Source organism: Mandrillus leucophaeus, unplaced genomic scaffold, assembly GCF_000951045.1.
Source record: "Mandrillus leucophaeus isolate KB7577 unplaced genomic scaffold, Mleu.le_1.0 Scaffold318, whole genome shotgun sequence".
NCBI lineage: Eukaryota > Metazoa > Chordata > Mammalia > Primates > Cercopithecidae > Mandrillus > Mandrillus leucophaeus.
Window position 1 is genome coordinate 1,047,683 of NW_012103343.1, and position 12,079 is coordinate 1,059,761.

General features: G+C 37.8%; 1 long non-coding RNA gene across 1 annotated transcript in view; it reads right to left on the reverse strand.

Annotated features, from left to right (window-relative positions):
• Positions 1 to 833: 833 nt before the first annotated feature.
• LOC105545078 overlaps positions 834 to 12,079 on the reverse strand; it is a 19,388-nt gene continuing 8,142 nt past the window's right edge. The window contains exons 5-6 of the long non-coding RNA XR_001006866.1: positions 3,978 to 4,996; positions 834 to 1,633 (exon numbers count right to left, since the gene is read on the reverse strand). This is a non-coding gene — a long non-coding RNA (uncharacterized LOC105545078). The remainder of the gene's footprint in view (positions 1,634 to 3,977; positions 4,997 to 12,079) is intronic.

Sequence of the window (12,079 nt, forward strand, 5' to 3'; positions counted from 1 at the left end):
AGTTCTAATTGTTTGCCTATTGTGGCTATCTTGGTTAGGAGTTCTAATTGTTTGCCTATTGTGGCTATCTTGGTTAGGAGTTCTAATTGTTTGCCTATTGTGGCTATCTTGATTAGGAATTATTTCATTACAAAGAACAGAAAACTACACATGTGATATCAAGAAAAATCAAAGGTAAGGGATTTATTAGGAGGAATCAGTGGTATCTCATACAAACCAAGGGCAGGATACATTACTCATGTCGGTTTAATCTTTTCTTTATGGAATCTGTTCTCAGTTTTTCTTGGCAAATGGGCCAAACATGATCATCCCTGTTCTGGAGTATTTTAAGAGACTCTGAGAGAGTCATTTTTGGGAGTTTGTACCTCTGTCCTTCCATCTGCCACCTTGTAACAAAGCTTTCTGCCTTAGGTTACCAACTATCTGCTGCAGTAGTTGAAACCCATCTGCCTTAAATGTAAGACAGGCAATCTAAATTGAGTCTAAATATTACATCCATTTTTGGCATACACTATAATCTGCCTGGGAAATAAGAAGCCAAAACATTTTATTTCTCTTATGCTAGTCTTCTGTTTTTACACACTTGGTTTAGGGGCATGGGGAGTGGTGTTAACTTTTTGTTTTACTTATACTACATAGATGTGTACTCTGTAAAAATACCTTTATCTGTATTTGTATCTACATCTGAGTCTACACCTGTATCTGTATCTATATCTGGATCTATGTCTATCTATCTGTAGATCTGATGCAGGATTTTTTGCTCCTTAGTTCAGCTAAATCCGGGTTCTTGTCTCACAACCAGGAAAAATTAGGCACGTGGACACATTGACAGGTGAGGAGGGTGGAATTTATTAAGCAAAAGGAAAGCTGTCAGCAAAGAGAGGGGTCCTGGGCACAGGTTTCCACCTCACAAATTGAATACCAGGCTACCACACACAAGCTGAAGAAGCCAGGCTCTTCCCCTGCATAAGGAGCAAATTTTTGGTGGCTCTACCCTGTCTTTCCAATGTGCCTGCAGGCCCTTCGTCTGAGCCACTGTACACTGCATGTGTTAAAGGATGAAATTTTTCACCATGGGCATGTTTAGGCAAAACCCTGGTGCACACTGACCTGGGTAGGTCAGAGGTTCTCCAGGGACCCTCCCTTATCTCCCTAGGCATTTGTCTGTCTCTTGCCACTATCTTATCTACATATTTTAGTTCCAACTCTGGGGCTAGAAAATTAATCTTTAATCAAAGAACATACTTGCTTTCTGTTGTTTCTCAATGCTCAGGGAGACTGAATGACAATTTGGGTCTGAATGACAATTCACCAGTGCGGCTTATGGGCCCGTGCTGGTTCAGGGGTTATTCTCTATTCTAATTAACCAGGGACAATTAGCAGGGGCAGTGGGACTTAGACTTCTTAAGCACAGAAAGTGAGGGGAGAAGACTGCAAAAGAAATTTACAGGTGCATTCTCCAAACAACAATAATTCCACCACCTAAGGCATCAGGATTACATTTTCAGTATGCATTACTTGGGACATTTGTTTAAAATGCAGCTTCCAGTGCTCCATCTTTTAACACGGTTGCTGATGTTGAAAAGACTAACATGACACATTTTTACATGTTGGTAAGGTTCATGCTCTTAAGCTGTGGTAAATAAAAAGATATCTGAAATTAATCTTTTCAGTATAAAGGCATATTTTTAGTAGCATTTTCTGAGTGTTCTTGTGGAACTAACAAAATGAGAGTGGAAATTCCTTTTTTTTTTTTCAAGATGGAGTCTCGCTCTGTTGCCAGACTGGAGTGCAGTGGCACAATCTTGGCTCACTGCAATCTCTGCCTCCCAGGTTCAAGTGATTCTCCTGCTTTAGCCTCCCGAATAACAGACTACAGGTGCATGCCACCACTACCAGCTAATTTTTGTATTTTTAGTAGAGACGGAGTTTCAACGTGTTGGCCAGGATGCTCTCGATCTCTTGACCTCGTGATCCCCCCACCTAAGCCTCCCAAAGTGCTGGGATTGGAAGTTCTTTAAAAAAATGATACATGAGGTTACACATTTGATTAAAGTGAATCATATAAGAAGTAACCCAAAGCTTAGTTACAGGGTTATTAGGCTTTTATTATTCCTGGTAAATATTATTTAAAATTTAAACCGTCTTTCAAAAGATATTTTCTTGAAACTCTGAGTTTCCCTTATTGTAACCTAAAAACAACAATGAATTATATCTAGCTATGGACAATAACCCAAGTAAGTCTTTCTGCTGGGTACTTTTCAGTGTCATCCTGGTATGACAACTTGAAAATAGTACTTGAAAAACATTACCTGCTTGTTATGAAAGATCCAAAAAAAAAGAATTGCTAGCTCTATTTATTTCTGGATAAGAAATATAGTTATAAAATTAATTACGACCATCACCTACATAAAGAACTAAAGGGATTCAGTAAAATCAGTGCTAAAGTTACACATTCATTTGGCAAGATTAAACAATGAAAGATAATCTCACTTTCCAATATATCAATAAGTTGCCTAAGATCATGCAGCTAAAACATGGTACAGCCAGAACACAAACCCAGGCCATCTGCTTCCAAAGTCCATTAACTCTTCAGCCCACTAGACTTTTTCATGCATTTTTTCCCCCTCCAAATCATTTAAGATCTCTTTCTTAGAAACTACAAGGATCCATTTACAACATTACTAATTATTGAACAAATTTGGATAAATCTAGAGTCAAATCATTTATCCCCTGAAATATGACTATACTTAGTGGGCCTTCGCCAACTGGTTTCTCTAAGCCTCAGTCTCATCAACTGAAAATGATGAAAATAATGGGCTGTATCTCATTAACATTCTTATAAGGATCAAATACGTGATATATGTGAAGTGCCTTGCACAGAGGCTGGCAGGTGAGAACCACTCAATAAATTTTAGCTACTACTTGTGTACTTGCAGAAGATAGACATACTCAGTTAGCAATAAGGTGTTTAAGGTGTGCTCTATTACCGTGTGTGTTTTCATTTCTAGATGAATAACAGATTTATTTATTCATTTATTTATTTATTTATTTATTTATTTATTTATTTATTGAGACAGAGTCTCGCTCTGTCGCCCAGGCTGGAGTGCAGTGGCACAATCTCAGCTCACTGCAAGTTCCGCTTCGTGGGTTCTCGCCATTCTCCTGCCTCAGCCTCCTGAGTAGCTGGGACTACAGATGCCTGTCACCACGCCTGGCTAATTTTTGTGTGTGTGTATTTTTAGTAGAGATGGGGTTTCACCGTGTTAGCGAGGATGGTCTTAATCTCCTGACCTCGTGATCTACCCGCCTCGGCCTCCCAAAGTGCTGGGATTACAGGTGTGAGCCACGGCGCCAAGCTGATGAATAACAGATTTATTTAAAAACACCTCGTGATGTCATAGAAACTTCGGATGTAGTTATGATTAACACTATTATTTCCCCTAATAAGTTTTTCTTATAGCTGTTCCTTTTCCAAAGATAACTAGGTAAACTAATAGGGAGACAGATGATGATAATGAAGATAGATAGGTAGATAGATAGATATAGACAGATAATAGATACAGATGAAATAACACACACAAAAATATATAAAAATGAATGCATACAGTACAATTTATAGTCATGCAACTTTTAGTGGAGTGTCTTATGTTTTTCTAGTTGTTTGCACACATATTTTTTTGAATGACAACTTGAGTCCTTTTCTAGTTAAAGGAGTATGCATTTCCCTTCTTAAAAGGAGTGTACATTGTTTCTCTTCTTAAAAAATACATTTGGTATATTTATATATGCAGTCCTGCAACCTTTACCAGACCTACTTTAAATTTATTCTGTGACTGGATCCTGGGCCCTTCTTCCAGCTGAATAACCTGGAGAAATTTCTGCTTTCTGGAGGGAAGCACTGCTTGGGATATAGAATGTTTAAATGCTCTTACACCTCTCTCAATTTTTAGAGTTACTGGCTATGTAACACTTACTTCTCCCTGTTTATGTGTGCTGTCTTCCTCTCCCCACACATCTTCTTTGAAGTATTCCTGAGCTGCAACTCCTCCCCCATCCTCTTCTCGAACATTCTGAGGTGGTTTCCCTATTGTTTCCACTGCCAGCCAGCAGATTTTCCACTTGGAGAAAGGAGACGAGAAAAACTGAACCGTGGTCTAGCCAGCTTGCCTTCCCTAACTAGTTCTTTGTGTCTGATAGAAGGGAAACTTCTGTCTGCTACAGCATATTATTTTGGAATTGTGCTGTAAACATCCTCCTCCAAACTACACCATACAGAAACGCAAATGGTGTTAACTCCAGTCTGTGTCCCTTGGTACCTGGGCTGCTTCTTGGCATCACAGGTTGAGTTGACAGTGGCTTCCCTTAGTGGGGCTGAAATACGTGGCGAAGAGTTGTCATGAGGACCATGTGTTTGTGGAGAGGGCTGTGTCTGCCTGGGAGTCATAAATGGGACATGTAAGCTCTAAAGTTTCCTAAGAAGTGTTAATATTTAAGAGTAAATCCAGGAATTTGTAAATCAGCGGTTTTACTTTGAACAGAGCTCCAGCCAGTTGTGACATCGTTGAGTAAATTGGCAGCCTGTTTGCTGTTGTTTCCTCTTTTTGAAATTTAACCTCTTGGAAAAACAGCAGCCTGGGCTGTTATATGTCTCAACACAGACCACCAGAATAGACCGCTTAAAATTGTTTTTTGATCTGCAGTACCAGTTCCCCTCTAGCAACTTTCTTTTTCTTCTGTTAAATCATTTTGACAGGACATCTTTGCTGGGTGCAATTTCTGTGTCCTTTGAAAAGCTGGGGGCAGAGCATTTAGGATGGAACATTCACTCTTAGGCATTTCCTTGAACTCACGTTGTAAAGAAAGAAAGTTCTTCACATTTTCATGCCATGAATGGACACCTTTTTAAAGCCAGTTCCATGATGTTTAATTCCATACTTTTCAAATGTCAGACTTTTTAATGTTGTTTTTTGAGCACTTGAAGACTTAAAATTAGCTGGGTTTGAATGATTAACAATGATAGAGGTAATTATTATAATAATTCAAGCCATTGTTATAAATAATATGTGTTTAATATATCACAGCTTTATCACTTTTACATTGGAAACAAAAGCTTACCAATGGTTTCAAAAAGAAAAAAAAAGCTATATCATTTTTACATTATAAAAAAGCTTACCATTTGCTTCAAAAGAAAAGTTCATAGGGAAGAAGTAGGCTTTGCAAATAGATCAGTTCTAGGATATTCACACCCTGAACAATATGATGACCATGATATTTCTCTTGGATTAGAATTGGTTCAAATCTTCCTTTACCACAAGCAACACACTATACAACTAGCCAGAACCTACATTTTTGGCTTCCTTTTTTGTCTCAACTGTCAGTTGGTAGAATTCAACAGAAAAGAGATGTTTGAGACACTCAACCACGTTGGTAAAGTAATGTTTTGTTTGGAAATATTACAAACTGCTGCTTCAAAGTGCTTAATGAATGGGTATGTGTGTGTTTCTACATATTTTTAAGGAAACTAGAAGAGAGGAAACACAAACCTACACATGAAAGAGCCATGCCAAATTAAGTGCTCTGTCCTTTTTTATAAAGACATTCTGACAGGAGTTTGCCAAAACCCTATTGCAAATGAACATCACAACTTCTCCTAAACAAACTGAGAAATTATGTGAATGGATGCCCAGTGTTTGCATGTGAATTGCCAAGAAATCACTGCCCACGGGATAGAAGTAGGAGAAAAAAAAGTATTGAAATGTCTGTATATGAGTATACCAACATCCTGCAGTTCAGACCATGGCTTCAAAGTCATGATGATCCCTCATTTATAAAGCCTTTAAATAGCAGGCAAACAGTGGCTCAGACAGAGGAGGAATTTCATAATATCTAGTTTCTTGTGGAAAAAGAATTGTTGGTGTCTCTTTTCCAAAAACCTGGAAAAATATATTTTAGCTTATTTTTCTATCTAGAGTTAGTTCAGTTTCACTTGGGGTCTCAGAAGCTAGAAAATTCCAACTATTAGAATAATAATCTTATGGATTTTTATTTTTAAAGCTTAATGAAAAAAAAATTAGTAAAATATTTTTAAGCAGAATTTCATTGACCATGCTTGTGATAGGCAGTATGCGAACTGCCTTTAATACTACCCAATAAACTTAGTATGTTGGATCCTTATGAGCTAGGTAACTTAGTTCCCATTTTACAGCAACTTAATAAATTTTTAAAGAGTTCAGGAAATTTGTCTCAAATTACTTAACTAGCCAATGGCAGGTCTGGATTTTGAGCAAAATTCTATCTTACTCGAAATCCCGTGCTGCTCTTTATGATTATAGTCTAATGAACCCCTTATGTGAATAATAAGGAAAAGCTTAATCTTGCTTGATTCCAAAACACAAATTAAAAATTCTACTTATGACATAATTTTATCCATGGAACCAAATTAGTATGTATTTGGAAAAAAAATTTATACCTTCTTCTATAATCTCTCGTGCTATTGTGGTGGCATAAACGCTTCTACTATCTTTACCCTTAATCTGATCAGAGGCCTACAAATATCAGGCATAGATGTGCTGCAACCTCCTTTCCCTTGCTCATGTCAGGCATCACTAGTAGAAAACAGCACGTTTTACAGAGAATAGCCTCAGCCTCATACTTCTCATCACAGTGCTCCAGATCAGCATTACCAGTAATCTGAGTTTGCACAATCCTCAAACACATATTTGCCATTAAAGATTCATCTCATTCTGCACACTGTTATCAGAAGAATTCCCTCGAAGTATTGCTTTCATAATTTCACTGTTCTGATCAAAATTAGTCAATGGCTCAATACTGCCTACTACTTATAATCAGGTCCCTAAGCTCTTCCCAGATCTTTCCAAAAGCTTCTTCTGGGCCTTTTCTTTACTCTTATGCATGAATTTTTACCTCTCCTGCTCTGAAGTTTGCATTGTCTTGCCACTTGTGTGTTTATTCTTAATTAAGAATGTTGCTTTGGGCCGGGCTTGGTGGCTCACGCCTGTAATCCCAGCACTTTGGGAGGCCAAGGCAGGTGGATCACCTGAGGTCAGGAATTCAAGACCAGTCTGGCCAACATGGTGAAACCTCATCTCTACTAAAAATACAAAAATTAGCCAGGTGTGGTGGCATGCGCCCGTAATCCCAGCTACTCGGGAGTCTGAAGCAGGACAATCACTTGAACCTGTGAGGCAGAGGTTGCAATGAGCTGAGATCATGACACTGTACTCCAGCCTGGGCAACAAGAGTGAGATTCTATCTCAAAAAAAAAAAAAAAAAAAAAAAAAGTTGCTTTGTTCTTCTGTGGTGAGAAAATCACACCAATCATTTTACAGTCAAATTCCCAACTATTAAACAAAACTGATTTCATCTTTTCCCAAATCCTCAATGTAGTAGAAGTTCTCTAATTTGATGAAAACAAGACTAGTAGTTGATTTGCCAATCAACTACAAGAGCAGCCAAAAAAAAAAAAAAAAGAGAGAAAAAAAAAGATCAGAGAAGGAATCCTAACAATGATACATATGCTTTATAAATACTGTGATTTAAAATGTTTAAAACTACACATGTGTTATTTCATTAAACTTTTGATTCAGGGGCATATTTTCCTGCGATTAAGAGTCTGCTAATAACAATCCTACAGTATCTTTCTTGTATACAATTCATCCATAATGCATCCTCCATGATTCCCAGTCTTGGTTTATTTAAAATAGAGCAAGAACCTTCCAAGTATTGTGAGTGTGAAGTCTTCCTATACACTTTTCTGATTTCTGCCCCAAATTTTAAAAAAGTTTTCTTGCAATATTCATTAGTAATTGTTTTTAGCCATTCATATATAAAAGTCTTCATAATGCAATCAATTTAGTTTTCATACAAAAAAATCTCATACCTCACTTTCTGTATGATATTTCATTGATTTATGTTACATGATTTTAATAACAAGTGCCACTGGCAGTTTGGGATGAACACACTTGGGCTGCACACTGTTCAAGTGGCCCTAGCAGAGGGGTGCATGCTAGCTCTGAGCAGACAGTATGCTATGACAAAGGTCAGCGTGTTTGATGGGGTGAATGAAGAGCTGAATGTCTTCCAGAGTATTGGTTAAGTGGATAGTGAAGAGAGATTATTCTCATTTATATTTGTAGTCTATATCATTACTCGACTTTGATTATACACTGCTTTTCAGGCGATAATTATCTTTCTCATCTAAACTGCTATAGTTGACTCCAGGGACATTGTTTACAATTCCTTTAGGGTCGTCCTCATAGCAAAGCAGGGTCTTCCTCATAGCAAAGCACAGCGATATTTTACAGAATATATATGTATTTATATGTACAGTATTCATTACATTTTCTTTGCTCCTTACACTCAAACAGCAAGGTAGAAGTGAAGAGGCTTTTTAGAGCTACCCAGAAGACAAACACTCCGAAGGTTCACAACTGGAAACAATATACCATAATTTGGACTGAGACAATCAGACCATAGAAACTTTTAGGAAACTAAGGGTATGGTTCCTGCATTCAAAATTTGGATACATTATGGATATGATATGGTATCCAAAGCACAAAATGAATTAGTGGCAACTGGGGTAACTGTTTAAGTAAATAAATAAATAAGATTTTTTTCTTGCTAAAATGTGACTTAAAATAACATTCTAGGCATTAAAAATTGAAATAATATTAAATCATAATTGAATTGAAATATTCTAGAAGTTAAACAATTCTTTAAAACCTTTTTTAAATTGTCTAGTTATTGACAAGTCACTCTATCATTTTCAACTTAACAAGAGAGAAATGGAAAGGCTGGGAGATTTGTCCAAGGTCACAGATCAAGTGATCTAAACATAGACAACCAACCACAGGGTACCCAAAATGTTCTTACTCAAAAGACTTAATAGCTTTTACCAAAAATAACTACTCCAGTCAAAGAGAAAAGGATAATTGCTACTTCCACAGACAACATAAGAAACCGACATCATTTCAGCCCAGAAAGAAACATTAAATGACCACCCACACACCCCATCACATATTTATCTCCTCCAGCTGCAAGACCCTCTTCTCTTTGGCTTCTCATTGACCTAGAAAGAAGAACTAATGAATAAATAAAGTCTAAAACAGATGCAAAGGCAGTCTGCATAAAAAGTACACTGCTGTGGGTTAGCAAAAATGTAATCTCTGGGTCAGCTCTTTCTTGCTCACTGCTGCTTTAGTCAAGAAGTCCAGCCAGCTCTTTGCAGAGACTGTGGTGATGCCACATCTGCCAATGCAAATACCTGGCTGTGCAGGACAGGAAACCTTAGTCAGGCCTCAAAAAGTCCTCAGCTTAGGCAACAGACAACCTTTGGCTAGCACTAACTTAACTCCTTTTTTTTTTGTCTGAACAACGAGTGGTTCCTGAGGCAGTCATGATTGACCAGATGTGTAGTTGTGTCTGATGCCCACACTTAAAAGAGTGCTCTGGCATGAGTGCTTGAGATTCATTCATTGTAGATGCATTTCTTTAAAACAAGGTCAAGGGCCAGGCACAGTGGCTCACGCCTGTAATCCCAGCATTTTGGGAGGCCGAGGCAGGTGGATCACGAGGTCAGGAGATCAAGACCATCCTGGCTAACACAGTGAAACCCTATCTCTACTAAAAATACAAAAAATTAGCCAGGTATGGTGGTACATGCCTGTAGTCCCCGCTACTTGGGAGGCTAAGGCAGGAGAATCGCTTGAACTTGGGAGGCGGAGGTTGCAGTGAGCCAAGATCGTGCCACCGCACTCCAGCCTGGGTGACAGAGCGAGATTTCGTCTCAAAAAACAAAACAAAACACAACAAAACAAAAAAACCAGAGGTCAAACTGGTGACTCACAGTCCTATTTAGCCTTTAGATGGACTTCGTCCGCCTCTATGGCTGTCTACTTATTCATTTAAAAAAATTTTTTAATTGCATTTAGATGGGCAGTTGTCAATTTCTGTGGTGTAAATACTCTAGATTTTGGGAGAGGTGCAGTATTTCTATCATACAGATGTGATAGAAATAAACTCAAATGCATATATAGTGGTCACATATAGTAACATAATTAGTGATGTGCTTTAAGTATTATTTTTTTAAAATAAATGTAATTTCATTGTAAGTTTGTATAATTTAAATTTTCATAATGGTCACGTTTAATAATCAGCTCTCAAAATTCCTGCAAATGTAACACTTGACTCTTGTGAGTCAGGATAAGCCCGCTGCTTCACGTGCTTGGATAACATATCATGATGATAGCAGCCATAGCATACAGTGGTTCAGGCTCTGGAGGCTGAATTTAAATCCCACAGTTTCATTTACTAGCTGTGTGAGCTGGTACAAACTACTCAACTTCACAGAACCTTGAGTTTCTCAGATGGAAAAATAAGTTAATGTTTATTTTGTGAGTTTACAGTGAGGAATAAATACAATAGTATATGTGAACGGCTTAGCACTAGATTTGGCACATAATAATCACTCAGTGAAAAATAAACATGTATTTATTTTAACTCGAGGCAGAAATTACTTCATCTGATTCGTTTTGCTACTACCGCAAAGACCTAACTGCAGCACCTCAAAGAAATGAGAAATTTCATGAGTAGAGGAAGGAAAGGAACCAGGGAGATCAGAAAAGACCAGGATGAAAGGTAAGATGAAGGCACTGAGAAAGAATGAGAATAAAATAGGATCAAAGATACAGAAATAGGATAAGAGAGAGTAAAAAAACGCTGTTGCTTTTCCTAGTGCAAACCATGTCTATCCTATCCATTAGACATTCATTCTCAATTTCTCACAAAGGTTGTATAATCTCTGCATAAATTACTAAAATCATTTCTTGAAAGAACAGTACCAAATACCAAACAATCCCATCCCATCTCTTTGGCTTGATAATTAATGTTAAGCATGGAACCCATACTCAACCAGTTAGATTCTCTTGTCTTAAAATTTGGAATTCATTCCCAGAGACTGAAGTGAAGCAGTGTTGAGTGCTGCCAGTTGGGCAGCTCTGACTGGCCATGAGCAGGTGAGGAAAGAAAACCAATCTTCAGAGTTGGAGAGAAACAAAATAACAACACACAGAAATGAACATCCCTTAGCCCCTTACAGAAAAAAGGAAAACAGAAGACAAATGATGGCTTTTCTTTCCTGTGAAGCCTGGCTATATCCCTTAACTTGGTTTCTATGAGATAAGCCGTTTTCCTTACCATAAACTTCCTTTACCTAAGCAAGCTTGGGTGGATCTCTTTTCCTTATAGCCAAATGATTCTTAACCAGATCATCCCTGCTGGTTCTAAAGTTCTGTGAAAATATACAAAAATCACAGTATTTGTAAAATACCAGAAGCTTGAAGGCATGTGATTTTAGCCCCTTTGATTTACATATGATCAGTGGAGTCCACAGAAGTAAATGACTTGCACAGAGTCCATATTTAACTAGTAATTGAGCTATTCCAAACCTCAGCTCAGCTCAGCTGGGCCCCAGGCAGCGCCCTCTGCAGTAAAACGAAAATGGCATGGTTCTAATTTTGGAGTGGCAGCATGTTCAAGATGTGCTGACACTGTTCTCAAAGGCCAAATCCCATTTTCTTTTTGTCTGCTGTCTCACTTTATGAATAACGTCAGAACAGAACAGAAACAGGAAGCTGGTCTACTGAAAGACAAGGTTAAAACAAGGGCTTTGAGGTAAAATAAACCTGTGTTCAAATCCTCACTCTTTTCCTGGCAGGCTGTTTGACTATGGGCAAGAGCCATGACCTCTCCAAGCCCCAGGTCCTCTTTGAAAAATGGAGATAAATAAAATTATATAATGTATTGTATTGTTGGAGGATTAAATAATATAATGCGTAGAGGTCCCTCAATGTAATGAACACTCACTGAATGTTACATTGTTCTTGATCTTAGTATTGTCAATGATAATTGGTCAGGCAGGAGTGAAGAATCAATTCCAGTGGATATTTTCACCTTGAGGTTGCAAGGACTTCTTTCCTCAATGTAAGTTTATATCATTATATCATCAGTACCAACATCTACACATGTATCTGTATCTTTTTTTTTTTTTTTTTTTTTT